This window comes from Melanotaenia boesemani, chromosome 17, assembly GCF_017639745.1.
Source record: "Melanotaenia boesemani isolate fMelBoe1 chromosome 17, fMelBoe1.pri, whole genome shotgun sequence".
Taxonomy (NCBI): Eukaryota; Metazoa; Chordata; class Actinopteri; order Atheriniformes; family Melanotaeniidae; genus Melanotaenia; species Melanotaenia boesemani.
Window position 1 is genome coordinate 30,131,660 of NC_055698.1, and position 18,275 is coordinate 30,149,934.

Sequence of the window (18,275 nt, forward strand, 5' to 3'; positions counted from 1 at the left end):
TTTACCTCAGTGAGAGTCCGTATTTGAATGTAGTCAAGAATAAAAGTAGAAGTACAAATATAAGTCACCTTTGTCAAACAGGAAGAAATTAATGGGATTTACACTAACTGGCAACTCAGAACCAAGGATTTAAAAGGGAAAATACTTCATGTTTTAATCTAATAAGTTGGTCAAATTCTTCAAAGACTTGCACTTGAAGAGTTTTTTTTTTATCATCATAGACATTTTTTCACAGTTTTATCATTTATATAATTAAATCTATGATTTATAATATTTATCTTATAGCTGGTAAAAACCGCAGGATGCAGTTTAGAACTACACATTTAACCATAATATGTACAGGCAACCACTACAGTGTGTACCCATCATCTCGGGTGATTGTGTAGAAGACACCAAACTCTTTTTTTCTGTGATAGCCACATTGACAAGACAAAGAGGACAACCACTTTTACCTTAAAACATACGCCAGCCAAAATATGAAGCATATACCTCATTGTTCTAGTTTTCTTGAACTTTCCTGTGTGCATCTTGTTTTGCCCGTCTGCTTGTTGGCTTCCTCTCAGGCGTCTTCACGTCTGTTTTCGGTTGCTTCAGCTCAGATTCATCATTTCCCTCAGTTGCTGCAGCACTTTGTTTCTGATTTTTTCCTGTTTTAATAGAAATTGACCCATTTTCGGAGCATTTTGAGCATCTGATACTGTAGTAGGCAAACGATGCAGCTAAGCAGTGTTGCCTAATGGATGTGTGTGTGTGAGCCAAGTCATGTGTGCAAGTGAGAACTGGTTCTTAAACGTTTAACCAGAAAAAATAAAGGTAGAATAAAATTAAATAAAATAAACTTTTAAAAAAGTGGCACAAAAATCGAGAAGAAGAAATAAACCACCTGCAATAAAGAAGCCGAAGAAGAAGAAGAAGAAGAAGAAGAAGAAGAAGAAGAGGGAGGTCCGTGTTAGTGCTTTTACACAGACCTGGTTCTGGTTCTGGTTCTGGTTCTGGTTCTGGTTCTGGTTCTGGTTCTGGCACCGACTCCATTCTCACGTCATGGTGCTTTTTTTTAACAAGTAAATATCAACAGCTCCTGCAAGTTGATGGTCAAGCCATCAGGCTTCATTTAATCTGTTTCCCAAAATAAACAATAATCTATATTCGGATGACAGAGTAGATAATCATGCCACAGCTCAGAGGTTAGGACGTTAACGCCCGCTGACATAAAACAGGTCGGAGGCTAGTGGTCGGCTTCTTTGGTAGCTGGAAAGACGTCCAGCTCCACTTTTGTCCACGTCTTTTTTTTCTTTCATGGTATTCTGAGGCTTATTGATTATTTGGTCAGACGTTTGTTGTTGATTTAGTTTTGTTTTTTTTCTGATTTTATTGAAACAGCGTACAGTACAGAACTTTGTTGTGAAAGGGTTCCGGGTCTTCGGGTCAGATGCATCTATGTTCATGCAGAAAGAAAATTTTTGAGGCCTAAATACAAGGGATAAAAATATTAAATGATACAAACAGGAACTAAACTTTTAACATGTAAGGTGTAACTACATCAGTATGTGACTCCCAGATTGAATGAAATGTCCCATAAACCGGTGGATGGATCTAAAGACTGGTGGCTGCAACCTTTACTTTCACCTAAAACAGAAATACATGACTTACAACAAATACAGGTATGCTTTAAAATACATGCAGGCTATAAACCATTTAAGAAGCTGCAGTCGTCCTGCATCCTGGAGTTTGCTCTTTATTTAGTTTAATATGTATTGGACATGAATGGCACAGGCATGGAGCGAATTTCCATCCACAGCTTAAGATGTTTCACAAATGCTCTCGTTTTGGACATGTTAATCATTTCCTATCAGTTACATAAACAGTGTATTACTAATAATGGAAAAACGCAACTTTTGTGATGGTGGTTTTACATTTTATTTAAGTAAATAAAATTAGCTTCATATCCAGGTTTCTGAATTTAAAAAATATCTTTACCACAAGAATTAAAACCTGCTGTTCTTTATTTAGCAAAAACTCTGCAGAAAACCTTCCAACTGTTCCTAAAAAGAGTTGTTTTTTTTGTCCAGGCTTTTAACCTGCCACTGATGATACGCCATCAGCGCTGACAGAAGCACGTACCCTGTCATTGATGGCAGTTGACACTTTCTCCTCCTTAGTGGTGAAATCACTATTCTTCAGCTTGTCAGTTTTCACCCTCCAGCCCTGTGTTTTTCCTTCATAATGATGAAATTACACACAGAATGTATATTATTTACTTTAAAATGAAAAAATAGTGTATAAGTTGAAACATGATTCCATGTTTCACTGTGTAGTTTTTTCTGTGGCGCATTAGCTAGCGTCAGATGAGGAGCTCACTGCCGGCTCCTCTCTGCCTTAATAAGCATCAAAAAGCAGGAAAAATCCAACAGATCTCTGCTGCAGTTGTAGTCGAAGGTAAAAGGTGTGTTTCAGCCACATTTTGTGATTTAGAAAAAAATACAAAGATTTTTCTGGGGTGTTTCAGAAAGTTTAACAAGCTTTTAAATAACACAATATCTTCAAATAATTTCAGTTAATAATTGGTCCTGCATACGTTAGGAAATGGCTGATGATCTAAACACAAACAAATATCACTGCATCCTCCACACCTGCCTCCTCCCCTCCTTTTTCCTTCCCTCAGGAAAAGACCTGTATAAAAAAAATAGAATAAGAGAATAGCAGTGGGTGGATTTGTTCATGTGAAGAGAGAGAGATCACTGGTCAAAGAAGAAAGAAGGAAGGAAAGAAAGAAAGTCAGAGGGAAAGGGACAGAGAGAGCTACATCAGAGCGAGGGGAAGGAAGAGATGGCTCTTTGAATAAAAGGAGAGGAGGTAAAGATGAGCACTAAGAGAGCAGGAGGGCGACAGACAGACAGACAGTGAGGCATTAAAATTCATGGCCTTTTTTATTTTCCGTGCTGAAAATCAATACTGTCTACTATGGATGAGGTGAGATGTGGACAACAGTGGTTGCTGGCCAAAGCTGGTGGGAGGGAGGGAGGGAGGGAGGGAGGGATGTAGGCAGAGAGCGAGAGCAAGGGGGGGTCGTCAATATTAGCAGTGACACAGCTTCTGCAGGCCAAGGTAGAGCTGGAGAGGAGAGGGCCGTGGGGGGGATGGGTGCTGTGTGTTTAAATGTATGTATCTATATGTGTTTGTGTGTGTGTGTGTGTGAGAGAGAGATGAAGTCGGGGGTGGGGATGGGGTAAGGTTCATTAAGTCTGACCATCAGAGGTTTTGGTCAGCATATAGCAGCAGCAGGCTCTTTGTCCAATGCTCTGGACACACACACACACACACAGATGGATGGATGGACTGATGGATGTTGCCCCTCGTTCTCATTGTAATTTACAACCCCCTCAGAAGCTCCATCATTTAGAGGATGGTGTGCTTGACTAATGTCTGGCAGATGTTCTAACGCCACACACAAACTATTGTCACTGGGCCAGGGTCAGTTCCCTTCTAATTCAGGAAATGGAGATTCTTGTGCGCTCGCAAACTATAAATCTTCCACCATGAAAAGGCTCATCCCTTCTAGGCTCTGTGGTTATTACATTAGTTTCATTTTACAATTTAACTGCATGCAGGGCCACCAGCACAGCACTGCGCCGGCCAGCCTTCTGAACAATGCAGCGTTCCACAGAGTTCAGCCACATTTGAACTTCAAAAAAGCAGCTTGGCCTGTTAAAGTTTGTCCTTTCCTTTTGAATTATGCTTTTATTATGTTTTCTTGTATCTCCGATTATGGTTGTGTTGCAGCTTTGCTCTGAAGAGACCATAAACATGGTAAAGATGATCCTCAAGGGCACCGTGGCTTTTATACAGTGCTTATTGAAGTGTGCAAAACATGCTCTTTGCGAGTCGGTATTAATGCTATAGAGGAGGAAAGTCAACAAAAATTCTGTTATGTCAAAATAATTGGATTAAAATTATCTGAACATGAGCAATTTAACCTTTTTTTCTAATATCTATGTCATGGCTATGATTATGGCCATTTTGATGCATCATATTTACTTGAAATTAGTGTTTAGACATTAAATAGAGATTCAGAACACAAGGAGGCAGTCAGAATGATGGACAAAGCAGATGAGTAGTGAGCAAAGGACAAAAGGTAAAAAGTCCAAGAAGCCAAATTAAAACTTAGCAAGAAAAACAAATGAATAAAAAATATAAAAAATCAAGTATGCATGCAAGAATATGTAAACTAACAGGTGTAAAGCAAAATAAGCCCAGGAAGCATAACCAACAGACATAAGCCAAAATTTAACTAACTGCTCCTCTGTGTTATACAGTTAAGTCTTATCTGTGTCAGACGTTTGATATCCCGTAAGTTGTGTAGCTTTTCAAGCTTTCCAGCTAACAGCTGCTATCATTTGCCGAAAACAGCAATAAGAGTGAATCAGTAGTGCAAAATACTGCAGCCAAAATTAGCCAAGATGCCCTGATTGTGCTCCATTTTCTTCATTATTTGCACCAGCATGCTGGGCTCTCTGCAGCCATCTTCCTAAACACTAGACATCATTACGGAGAAAATGACACACAAAGTAACACAGTCATACATCATGCATACACAAACACTCCACATTTTCATTTTGTCAAACTTTTAAGTGGTATTTAATATCTCTGTTGTACTTGCAGCTATTATATCTTTATGGGTTTTAACAGGCCCTGCAGATCAGACGTACTCTGATGTTTCCCTCCAGTTTTTCCATCGTTCAAATTTACCTCTAAGTGGTTCCATGTCATTTCAACAAATGGCCAGCACACTTGAGTTTAAAGGTTTAAAGTTGTTCTTTATTTATCCAATAAGCATGCTGTTAAGTTTTAGTTTGCTTGGCTGGATGCTTTTTTAGATACAGCCAGTGTTCCCACCATTTTCAATATCTCAAGCGCTGGTCTTTTACAGAAATTCAGAATACACTGGATGGATAGCAGACATGTGTTGGAAGAGATGTTTAAAGTGACATAATGTTGCTGTAGAAACAAACCAGTCCTCTTTGTTGCTTTTTTTTTAGATAGAATTGATTTTTCAGATAGGAAGAAGAAATAAAACCTAAAATTATTCTTTAATTTTAGCAATATTTTGGTTTGAAAGAAATGTTAGGAGGTAGCTCAGTGAGATTCAATCTTAAGAGAAAAACTAACAACTATTTTCACAAATTAAGCAAATTTAAATTTAAACAAATAACACACGTGCGATACCCTGATAAAGCCTTAAGTCAGGGATCCTGAATCCTGGTCCTCGAGGTTGGAGTCTTGCAGGTTATAGAAGTTTCCCTGCTGCAACACAACCGGTTCAGACTCAGGCTTCTGCAGAGCTTGATATCAAGTCTGCTAATTAGCCGTTGATTTAAGTCAGATGTGTTGCAGCAGGGAAAATTCTAAAACCTGCAGGACACTGGCCTCAAGGACCAGGATTCAGGATCTCTGCCTTGAAGTCAGAAATGTTAGCAAAGTTTAGTTTAAGATGTTTAAGAAAAACCTTGCATATTTTTATACTATTTATCAGATCTTTTTTAGTTTAACTCAAATAAGGATTTCCCTTATCCAGTGAATATGTAAGGGAACTGCAGCATTTCCATTTAAGTAGTATTAAGCATCAAGCTAGCGAGCTAGCTTGTGACGAAGCTAACAAAATTAGCTTCTGTTGAAGAGAGTGTCAAGAGTTGGTGGAATTATTAAAAAAAAAACAATCAAAACATCTGGTTCAGTTTTCCTCCCATATAAAGACTTCTTACTGCAGAACCGAGCAAATTCAAAACAAATAAACAAACCAGTTCTTAGCCCGAACCAGCTATGAACTGGCTCTAAGAATACCAGCCCAGGACGAGAACTGGAACCACTTTGCTTGAAAGGTGGTGAAATATACACATGTGCATGAATATATATGTGCAGGTTTCTTTCAGATGGAGTAAAGTTCTTGCTTTTCCTCCTCAGAGTAACTGACTTTCTCTGGTTAAAGACTCAGTCGAGGGAAGAGATGCAGTCTGAGGTGTATTAAAGGCCACATGTTGGGTTTATGTTTCGGTTTAGCTTTTGTTGTGAGTTCTGCCCTTTTATTGCACAGTAGTTTCCTAAGGTTGTATATAACCTCTTTATTTTACAGTATTTTGACCTGATGTCATAATTACCATCTCCTAAGGCGTGTTACCCCCGGCTCCATGGATTCCTTGGTTGGCTTTGTGTCATCTGAAAGATACTGTTCAGATTTCTTGGAAGTGACACTGAAAAACCCACCTGCTATTGCTGCTTATCACCATAAGAGCCACCAAAGAAAACAAAACCATTATCTTCGAGGTTGCGACTTCAAAGATATTGTTCATTAACAAGTTTATACATTTCAAGGTTTCTCCGATGTGACGGCACAGGTTGATAACATCTTGTTAAACAGCTATAAAACACTGAGTGTTTTATTTTTCTTTTGCTTTAGGTTTTCTGCCATTGTCTTAATATTTACAGATGATCCACAAATATCTGAAAACTGAATTGTGGCATAATTGCCTTTGGTATCTGTAGGGACTTTAGGTTTTAGATGGTTGGTTTCAGCTCACTGTGGATATTCTGCACAGTGCTCGATGTGTAGCATCCAGCTTGTCAAGTGAAACTGAGGCAGAGTGACAGAGATGAGCTTGGCAAACATTTTGACATGGATGTGTGGCATCTCAGGAAAAAAATAGTACAGACACATCAGAATTAAAGTTGAGAAAAGTCCTGTTTCATAAAATTGTCCTGCTGGTCTCCAGAGATGCTTAAATGTCATGTTTTAGCATCACATGGAGTTTTGAGCTAACTGCATGATGTCGCCCATCAAATGCCTGCTGGTACCGAACCATCCCACAGACTGCTGTCTGACTCCGTCTGTAGCGTTTCTGGAGACCCAGGGTTAGTGGTTACTATGGGGATGAGGTGGTGGAGAGAGTCGGAGGGAGTGAGGTAGGCTGTGGTTTTGAGGTGTAAAGCGTTATAAATAATGGAGGCTGCACCTCACATTGAAATGCAAAGGCTGGAGCTCAGGCCTCAGCAGAGGTAATGCTGGCTTTTTGAAATTTATTTTTCATAAGCATGATCCCCCCAGCTCTGTATAACCACGGCAACCCTGCGCACCCCGGCCCCTTATAGAAAACATACTTTAACACACATTTGCGTTCCGAATTTCATCAAGTCTACCGGAGCAGATTTTATTTTATTGAATTCAGTCATTCATCAATCGCACGTCAGAGGCAATATCAAAGTAAGGCTAGTTACTGAGGCATCTTCATGGCAGCATATTAAAATAATTCATCTTTTTCTGTTGGTTGAATGAAAATATGATGTGGTAATAACTATCTGCATATCATTTATGTGCAGCAGGTATTAAAAAGCTGCATTTCTCATTTTGAACCGTTGAATTGAATATTATTCTCAGAGGGTTGAGGTGGTGGTGAGATTTCCGAACTTTAAAAGACATGGAGTTTGTGTGACAGTGAGACACCAGAGTGAAGGCTCTGTGCGTGTGTGTGTGTGTGGAGGGGGTGCATGAACACTGCTTTGTGTTGCATTATGTCCATGATAACGTGCCAACGTCAGCTGGAGAAAAAGAAGGTAGACATTCAGCCAGAATGTGGATGAGAGTCCTAACCATGTGTGACTGACTGAGGCTGTTCATATGTATTCATGTGTGTGTGAGTGTGTATCTGCACAGAGTGGAACTCAGGGAACAAGTAGAATAGATAGAAGAGTTTTTTGTTGTTTTTGTTTGAACCAGCATGCTGATTTCAGTTCTGGTTTAAAGATGATTGCATCAGCAGATGCACCATCCAGGTTAGTCCTGCACAAAACTCTCATTTCTTTATATATTTCCAGGATAACGGGAAGTAGGTGAAGAATAAAAAAAAAACATGCAAACATGAATGAAAATATGTTCAAAATGCAAAAACACAGTAAAAAAAAAAAAAAAAAAGATCTGAGCAGCTTTATTCTTCCACAGATCCCAGACCCTTGTCTTGAGGAACAGTTCTCGAGACTTCTTGAAGGACTTTCCAAACCTCCTCTTAGGATGTTTCTGCTTGTAATTGTGTTCTCTATTTAAATTATTTCACACTGACTCAGTAATTTTGAGGTCCAGGTTCTGGAGAGGATCCATCCCTCCATCAGACCTGTTCTTGTGTCATGTGACATACCTCAGCCCTGTTTCCCTTCCTGAAGAATGACTTCTTGACAGCTACGTTTCCATGGAGACCATTTCTGATGAGGCTTCGACCAACAGTGGATGGTTTATCTGAAGGTCCAGATATTTCAACCAGGTCTTGGTTCAGGTCTTTGCTGGATTTGTTCTTATTTCTTCAGGACATTACTTTTATATTCATCTGCAGTAGTTTTTCTTCTTTTATCTTCCACTTGTCCAGTTTCCTCAAATGTTTTGAGGACACTATGCTGAGATATGCCAAGACTTCATCTAACAGCTCTTAGGTAATCACAGTGTTGCTCCAAATCAAATATTTTCTCTTTATAAATCTGTGTTATCTTTAATTTTCTAAGTTATTTTGTTATGTGTTAACACAATGCTGGTTCATCTTTTGCGTCTGGAGTCTATTTCCACTTGAGTTAGTGTTAACCCTTTAATGTTAACACTAAAAAAAGTAGGTTTTTTATTTCCTTAGAATATCAATCAGAATTAAAGCTTTTTAACAGATTTTAGTTATAAGAGTTAACATGTAGTAACAATAGTTAAGTGATCAAACTTGAAAAAGTGATGTAATAAAGCAAACTTTCTTCTGGCATTTCACACCCAAACTAAGTGGTAGATACAGTGTGACTCAGGCAGCTTTACGTCCTCATATTTTTAATAAGAATCATTATAGTTTTAAGAAGTCGTAATGAAGGACATTAAAGGGTTTTAGGTTTTAAACCAACAAACTGAAACGAGAAAGCAGCTTGAAATCTAAATAAGAGGTTTACACTGTAGGATTTTATATTCTCTAAAACATAACATCTCCCTAGTTATTTTACAAACATTCTTATAAATCATACGTATAAAGTTACGTTGGAGTTTAAAACTAGGAGTAAAGCCGGTCAGGTAAAGCCGGTCCAGTTCTCCACAGTCTAGGAGTGAAATCCATCCTAACCGTTTCTCTGTGTGGTCTTCAGGATGCTGACCAATGTACTCATCATGACCCTGGTTCTGGAAATGCTGCAACTTCTTTTCCTCTCTCTTCTCTACTCTACACTGTTTAATAAACAATATGCCATAAATAATGTTTCACCAAAGTCTTTCCATCTCACATCTGTAATGTTTCAGATCTTAGATGAGACATTTCCTCACCGGATAGATACATCCTACCTTTTACTGATATTATTGTACCAGTAATGTGCAGTATATACTCTAACATGCTGGCAGCTGTTTTCTGGGTCGCTGAGGTGGGTGAATAGGGATGGTTTGGAGTTGAGGAGTAATTAGTATAAGTAATGGTATTAATTTTAGATGTATATTTTTTATATGTGTTCATCACAAAAAGTAGATTTAAAAACCACTTGACTTTGTTTATTTTGAAGTTGTTTTTGTTTTTTTTAGAGGAGTTGAAGCAGAAAAAAGAGGAGTGGAAACAGCTTTGTGAACATTTTGCTGTCATGGCTGAATTTATGAAGCCAGTAGTTGTTTGTCTCCTTTCCTAAAGTTTGCTATCAGGTTTGCCTTCTTCATTGTCTCCAGGTAGCTGATGGATCCATTTCTGTGCATTTCCTAAATATTTTCTTCAAATTTATTCGACACTCAGATGAGTCAAATCCTATGAGCAACTTTTTTACAGCTGATTTTTTGTCTGCAGACTCTTTCAGATCACTTATAACCTTTAAAAAGAATTTATTTGGTTTCATCTGCAACTTTCACCAATAATTTATTTTTCTTTGTTGTAAGACCTTCACAAGCTGAGAGTAAGGGAGGAACATTTTAGATGATACATAGATAATCGGAGCAGAGCGAATGGGTGCAATGCTTGCAGCGTGTTGCATGATGCCTCACTGAATACATCAAACCCTGAATTCAAAGCTGCAAAACATGAACTCTGACTTTATGATGATTTTATATGATTTTTTAAGCATGTTTTTCTATTAACAACCAGTTTGGTGCAAGTCAGCGTTGTGTTTTTCACCTTTCTCTCTGCAGCATCTGAAGCTTTCAGGGAGGTGTGGGACTGTTCTGTATCATCAACATAGCAATCAGTGCCACTCACACACACACACACACACACACACACACACACACGCATACTGTGGAGAGCTGGCTACAGGCCAGAGCATCAATAAAGCCAGTGTGAGTTTCAGAGCCATTTAAGGGCCATTTTGCCCCAGACCTACAATCCTCCATATTGCTCACTACAGCACCTTGGTGACATCAGGCTGAACCCTGTGGAAGGTGAGATGGATGGAGAAAGAAGTGAGGAGAGAAATAAAGAGCAGGGAGAGGCAAACTGTGATGGAAAAATTGTGGATGAAAGTTAAAGAGTGAAGGAGAAGAGAAGAGGGGGGTTAAGAAAGGAGTGTTTAGAAAGAAAGAAGTGATGGTTCGAGTTAAATAGTAAACATAAGTTTAAAGAAGAAAGTCACCAACTGTATTTAACTAAACAAATAGTTAAGAGCCTCCCATAGAGACATAATTACTGCATGGATGATGATGTTTCAGCTGGCAACTAGTTATTTAACCTGACCTGATGCAGTGAGCAGCTTTTCGTGTGAGAAGACACATCCTGTAGTCACGGAAAAGATGATCTGCTTCAGAAAGGTAAAATGAATGGCATCAAGCAAAGAAAACATCTGAATCTAAGGAGATGCCACAACTACTAAAACCTGGCTGGATAGTGGGGAATTATTGTCTTTCAGAGAAAAAAATGGTTGGAAAAAATCCTCAGTGATGGTGATCAGCAATCCACTTTAACGTTTGGTAAAATCAAATAGAAAAAAAAACAACACAAGGAACTCAAAGGATTGAGACTGAACAGCTGTGGAGCCATAAGAAAACCACTAATCAGTGAGGCTAAACGGAGGAAAAAAGGGTTTCAGTTTTCTAGGGAGCATAAAGATTGGACTCTGGAGCAATGGAAGAAGTCATGTGGTCTGACTGAGTCCAGATTTACTCTGTTCCAGAAGTGATGGGAGCATCAGGGTAAGAAGAGAGGCAGATGGAAGGGATGCAGCCTTCATGCCTAGGAGCCGACTGTACAAGCATGTCGGGCAGTCTGGGATCTGAGGTTGCTGCAGCTCGTCAGGTCTAGGTTCAGGTCTAGGTTCAGGTCTAGGTTCAGCAACATTATGTGTCTAAAGAATGAGGTCAGCTGATAACCTGAATATACTGAATGAGCAGGTTATTCCATCTTCGCTGACGACACGGCTCTATTCCAGATGACATTGCAGGATTCATGGGGCTCAGAGTTATGAAAGAGTGGTTTCAGGAACAGTGGACATCGTTTCCACACATGGATTGGCCACCAGAGTCCAGACCTGAACCCCACTGAGGAGTCTTTGTAGATATAATGAAGGAGGCTTTGTGTAGTGGTCAGACTCTCCCATCATCACTACAAGATCTTGGAGGAAAAATTAACGCAAGTCTGGATGGAAACCATGCAGTAGCTTATAGGAACAATGTCAGAGAATTCTGCTGGAATCTAAGCTAAAGGTGGTCCCCCTAGTGTCAGTTTCCTTTCCTGGATAGGCAGTTATTTCATTTCTTTATAAATAAGTTTATACCGACTAATTAATTTTTGCCTTAAAAAAATCGTGTATCTAAGCTGAGTATCAAGCCAGAGCCATGTTTCCATGGTAACTGTTTCCGACACCCTTCTGACTGCTGACGCAAAAAAACATTCACAAAAAGCCAGATCATGTTAATTTGTGCTTTAATGTTTAGTAACAAATCTCAGCTTCCTGCACCCTTATCTTCCTCTGCTATCCCTCCATCCGAGCTTTCCCTCATCCTCAGCTCTTCTCCCATCCTAAATCCGACCATCTTCAGGTACAGTTGTTCTTATCGATCTTCTCGTACTCTCTTCTTCAAGTATGATTACATGCTAAGTCATCAAATATCCAGCCATCGTTTCCATAACAACTTTAACCGTCTCCCTGTTAAATCCATCGACCTCGTCCTCGCGCTGAGATTTCTCGCCAGTCATCTTTTCTTCACTCCATCCCTCATCTCTCTTTAATTCATTTTCTCTTTTTATCTGCTCGTAATACTCCATCTTTTTGCTCTCTTTTTCATCTGTCCCGTTGTCTCCCGAAGCCCTCGCCATTCCATCAGTCTGCATCTATCCCTTTTTCCTCTCCTCTACATCCCTCCCTCCTTTCCTGCCTTGCTATTGATCCAGCCATAGTTTTCTGTCTTCTTCGTGCTGGCTGGCTGGCTTTAATCAATATAGATAATTGTCTGCTTTCTCTTCATGCCAAACACGCAGTGTTTTTTCTCAATGAATACAGGTCTTTCCTCTACGCTACCTGCCAGCCGCCCCCCTCGCTCCATGCGGGAATCCCTTCGTTAATGACAGGAGATAACTGCTTTCCTTACCGATTTTTTTTTTTCCTAGCCCTCACTTTCGATCCCCCCGCTTCCCCACCTCCTCCTCATTCCTTGTTCATTGATTACCGTGAGATATCACCCCGTGTGCCCCCCTGTCAGCGAATGTAAACACTCCAGCCCACATGGCTGGCCTCAGAGTGCAAACACACACTCTTACACAAATATTCAAATGTTCAACTGTACAAAGTTTGATCAACACGCAAACACAGAGTCAGGAGGGAGACGACACACATTGTGATGACAACATTACATGACTACTTATAGTTTTAGTCACCGTATCTGTGGATCTGCAAGTGTCACAACTTTTATCTACTGTTTTTCTTCTTTGATGACATTCAGAAGCTGAAATAAACTCCTTCCACTCTGTTATATCTGAAACAGAGAAGTTCAACACATTTTCTTTAACTTTTTTTGTTTTAACTGAGATCAACATTTCAGAGACCTGGCTGAAGCAGAACTTAACCAAGTCAATGTTGAAAGCTGTGAACAGAATAAAACAGCCTAAAACAAAAACTCTGTAGCTTCAGCAGAAACATTTACAAACAGAAAATCAGAGGACAAGTCTTTGCTTAAATGGTCAAACGTATTTTTGAAAAACTAATTTGTGACATCAAAACTTATTTTAAGTTTATTCGTGGAATGAAAATTAAATGAGAGTAGTAATTGGGGTTTTTTAATTGATTTTTATACTTTTGTCCTGTCCACCTGCTCTGTTGTGCCAAACAAATTTGCTTTACCAAGGGGGGAGCTTCCTGGATATTAAGGAATAAAGCTTTTTGAATATAAGCTCCCTTTATACTTGATTAATCTGGTTATCTCTGAATTAAGTATTCATGCTGACCTGACAGGGAACAAAGGAAGAGGTTAAATAGGAGAAAAAATAAACTTCTTTACAGGTGTAGAAAAACATATTATGCCTTCTGTAAGAAAACAAAGCAGAGAAATCATCAGGAGCACCTTTAAGAAGACTAAAAGAGAAAAAATGAACAGCAACAAGTATATGAAACATAATTGTAACTGCAGGTATTTGTGATGAAATAACAAATAAAGCTGTGATAAGTACGATCATGCAAATGCAACCACGTCCAAGAGATTAATGACTGTTTCTGTCTGCCTGCTTTATAATTTTTCACTTTAAAAGAGGATAATTTCTCTCTCTAGAAGATACATAAACTCAGCTGAAGCTTTTAGCTTCAAATTTAAACACATGAAGTTACATATGTGCAACAAAAGTACACCACATAGTTGATTTCTCACCAAAAAAATGAAAAATACTCTACACTGGTTAGCCATTATGACCAGACAGTTCCATTGAATGGGTTGACCTCATACTGCCAAGACAGTCTGTCTGGTACCTGGAGTTTGGGGCTGTGGGTTGAGCTTTCTTCCCATCAGAACATAATCTGAAGAGTTTAGGACCAGGTGAACAGCTCACACTCATGTTTTCCCAGGAAAACTTTGAACATTAAGAAGATGAGCAGCATTCTTACGTTATATGCTGGTTTTAACTTTGCTTATTATGTATATTCCCTGCAGGATACATTTAAAATATATAAATAAGCAAGATGAATAACATCCTTTGTTGGTTTGTTGAGCCAAGAGAGAATTTTTCTTTCTGGATTCTCATTCATCAGATTCTTGACTGTTCGGAAGTTTCTTTCCAGTTTGACATCCAATCCTGCACAACCACAGCAAATTCAATCACATGTAACTGATACGTACTGAGACTCCTACAATCACATTAAATGGTCTCAACAGAAGTGTGAGCAAACTGGTGTATTACAGGTGGAAAAGGCGCTTTGCTCAAAATGGTACACAAACAATAAACTCAATTTCTCTGGTCAGATTTATTAAATAACTTACAAGGTAAAAATGACTTGTTGAAGCTTTTATTTGTCTTGGTTTGCAACTTGTTTAGAGAATAAAAGGCTGCACTCAGCTGGTTTCTTGATGAATTGTGCTGTGGTTTTATTCGGTTTGTGTCAAGTACTTTATGATAGCTGTAATTTGAGTGCATCGCTCGAGTGGTTATTGATTTTTCTTTCCTTTCATTCACTCGATCCTCTTATTTATACTGAGAGGGAACTCTATTCAATGGCATTCTGAGGTCTTATGAATTATTAAAACAGACAATAAAAAGGACAAATATGAATCCAAAAATTAGCTTCTACATCAAAACACTGATAAAAGCCAGGTAAAGTGCCATAAAATGAAACGATGAATAAATCCAGTCATTCTGCTTTGTGCAGCCAGTGGGGAATTTGTATTTATTAAAAAGGATTTAGTCTGATGTTAAACAGATTTATAAATACACGTTTGCCAGTTTTTTTTTAATAACACCTGAAACTACTACACACTCTAGATTTATTTTTACAATCCCAATTCCAAAATAAAGGGGGATGCTGTGTAAAATGTAAATAATTTGTAAATCTTATCGACTCGTATTTTATTCCCAGTAGAAGATAAACAGCATGTCAGATGTGGAAATTGAGACATTTTGTGATTTCATTGAAAATACGAGCTGATTATGAATCTGATGGCAGACAACATGTCTGTAAAAAAGTTGGAACAGGAGCAACAAAGGCTGGAAAAGTAACTGGTACAAATGAAAAACAGCTTGAGGAACCTCTTGACAACACTTTAGATCGATCAGCAACAGGTCAGAATATGACTGGGTATAAAAGGAGCATTTCAGAGAGGAAGAGTCTCTCAGATGGAAGATGGACAGAGGTTCACCAGTCTGAGACAAAACTGGGTCTTAAAGTTGTGAAAACACTTTAGAAAAAAGTTTCTCAACATAAAATTGAGAATATTTGGGAGATCCCGTCTACAGCAGGGCTTTCAGTTCAGCAGATTTTCCAGTACAGAACTTGATTGGCTGTAGAATCCATCTAGTTTGAGTCAGGTGTGTTGAAGCAGCGTATACATGGAAAACCTGCTGGATTGCGGCCCTCGTAGGACTGAACTGAATAGCCTGATATAATATCACATGTATTATATCATCAAAACATTGAGAGAATCAGGAGGAATCTCTGTGCACACGGGACAAGGCGAAGGTCAAACTAGATGCTGGTGATCTTGGGGTCTATAGGCAGCGCTGCATAAAAGCAGACATGATTCTCTTCTGGAAACCACAGCATGGGATCAGAAAGACTTCCAGAAATACCTGACTGTGAATACATTTCACCCTAAAATCCACAATTGTTGGTTAAAGCTCTATCATGCAAAGAAGAAGCTGGATACGAACAGGATCCAGAAACAGCACCTTCTTCCCTGGACCAAATGTCTGAGACAAAGTGGAAAATTGTTCTGTGGTCAGATGGATGAAGATGTGAAGTAGTTTGTGGAAAGCATGGACGGCGTGTCCTGCAGACTAAAGAGGAGAGGGAGCATCCAGCTTGTTATCAGTGGACAGGTGAAAAGCTGCATCTCTGATGGCATGGGGCTGCATTAGTGCCTATGGCGTGGGCAGCTTCCACATCTGTGAAGCTCCATCAATGCTGAAAAGTACATGGAGGCTTTAGAACAACATCCTGCTCCCATCCAGACAACGTCTCTTTCAGGGAAGGCCTTGCAGATTTCAACAAGACGATGCTGAACCACATCCTGCATCCATCACAGCAGCATGGCTCCACAGGAGAAGAGTCCGGCTGCTGAACTGGCCTGCCTGCAGTCCAGACCTTCCACCAATACACAACATCTGGAGCATCATGGAAGCAGAAGTCCAGCAACCAAGGTCCAGGACTGTAGAGCAGCTAGAATCCTGCATCAGACTAGAATGGGACAACGTTCCTCTTCCAGACGTTTACAGAGGAGATGCTACACGATGCTAAACATCACCTGGAACTACTTTTTACAGACATATTGCTGTCTTTAAATTTAAAATAAGCTCATATTTTCTATAAAATTTTGGAAAATGTCTCACTTTCAAAATCTGATATGTGTAAATGTTCTGTTTCAAATAAAATATGGGTTCATGACATTCCCAGATCATTGTATTTCGAGTCCCAACTTTGTTAGGAATTGGGTTCGTAAGAGTCTAAAAGTCAGTTTTACACAGTTGTTGCTTTCATTTTAATAATAATAATAATAATTTTTATTTATAGAGCACTTTTCAGGACACTCAAAGACGCTTTACAGCAAGAAAACAAGAAGAAAAATGCTTTACATTCAAAACAACAAAATTAAACCTATTAAAATTCTTAGGATACATCTTCACATAAATTCATTTAAATCATTCAAATCTTTAGACGATATGTTTTAGTGAATTTTTTTTTTTTTAACAATGTCAGGTCAGATATCTACGGATGTCTTTGGGAAGTGACTTCCAGAGAGGACAGGCAACAATAAAGCTCGGTCCCCCAGGTTCTAGGTTGTAGGTTGTACTATATGCTGTGCTGTTTAATTTAAACTCTTTCATGTTAATAAAATGACCCAACAAAACTCTGTTCACATGTGGCACTTCATCTAAAATAATTTAAAAAAAAAACAGAATGAGAAAGATTTGTCTTTCAAAGCTTTTAATTCTCTTATCTCCACAACTTCTGAGGAATTAGTTGAAAACTTTAGAAATGATATTTCTTTTCAAATAAGAACAAATGCCTAAAAGAAAAACATATGAATAGTTTTCTTCTTATTCAGCTGCTTGTTTGGATGTCAGAAGTCCAGTTCTGCAAATAAAGGCAAATATCTGAGATGTACACAGCATGCAGACAAGCAATTAAACGCTGGGTTGAGGGGAAGGGGGGCATAGCAAGGCCATCCTGTAATTACATAGTTCTATATGAAGCCGAGTGGGGCGCGACAATGAAAGAAAGGTCAACGTTCTGTATGTACTCCGCTGCTTTGTGACCAGAGCCATCACGTTTTGTTGAGCAAAATAGGGCCGTGAGATCACGGAGAAGTAGGAATATTTATGGCCAGATTGGTTGTTAATAAAGCAAAGAAGTTCCACAAGTGTGATCTAACAAACAAGTCAGGGATTAACAAAAAGAAAAGTCAGAATCAAACAGCGATTCAGCTTCAACAAGGACAAAGTCAGAGCAGAACAATAATATACGCAGCACAAAGATTCATTTGTTTGCTTATTCATGTGAACGCGTGATTTTCAGGAAAGAGGAACAAAACTGGAAGTTTGGCCAGAAAATGGGAGCCAGAAGGTTTTATTTTTCCTGTTTCACACACTAAAATAACTGATAAAAGTTGTGTGTGGCGGAAAAAGAAGCGGTCGGACACGATCACTCGTGTTAGAAACCCTGAACGATGCCTGATTTAAAGATATTTTCAAGTTTTGAATGTTTTAGTTTAGGTGCTTAAAACAAATTATTTTTGTAATTAAAAAAAAAGAAGATTTAAATAGATGTAAATTAATCAAAATTGATGCTTTTTATTCTGAATTGTAAATTTTTAAGCACATTTCCTTTCTCAGATGCTCAAGGGAGCTGATAGAAAACATTTTTATAAGAACAAAAATCTCATTTATTTTACATTTTTAATCAGGAGTTTATCCAAATTGCAGTAATTTGTCAGGTAAATGTTTCATTATTAGCTCAGCCTATAAAAAAAAACATGTCCAGTTCTGTGTGACACACTAACATCTGATTTCATGTGACATAGACCTCGATCACGATGAGCCCGTATGAGCTGGTCGAGTCGTTTATCATCAGGACAAAATGCCGGAAAAGCCTGAAAATTCACCTTGAAAAGAGCT

General features: G+C 38.7%; 1 protein-coding gene and 1 long non-coding RNA gene across 8 annotated transcripts in view; one reads left to right on the forward strand and one right to left on the reverse strand.

Annotated features, from left to right (window-relative positions):
- LOC121628256 (POU domain, class 2, transcription factor 2) overlaps window positions 1-18,275 on the forward strand; it is a 108,336-nt gene that overhangs the window by 43,900 nt on the left and 46,161 nt on the right. The window lies entirely within an intron of this gene.
- Window positions 11,225-17,543, reverse strand: LOC121628257. Its single transcript, XR_006008115.1, has 3 exons — window positions 17,534-17,543; window positions 14,501-14,504; window positions 11,225-11,310 (listed from the first exon to the last, which is right to left on the reverse strand). It is a non-coding gene; the product is annotated as an uncharacterized LOC121628257 (long non-coding RNA).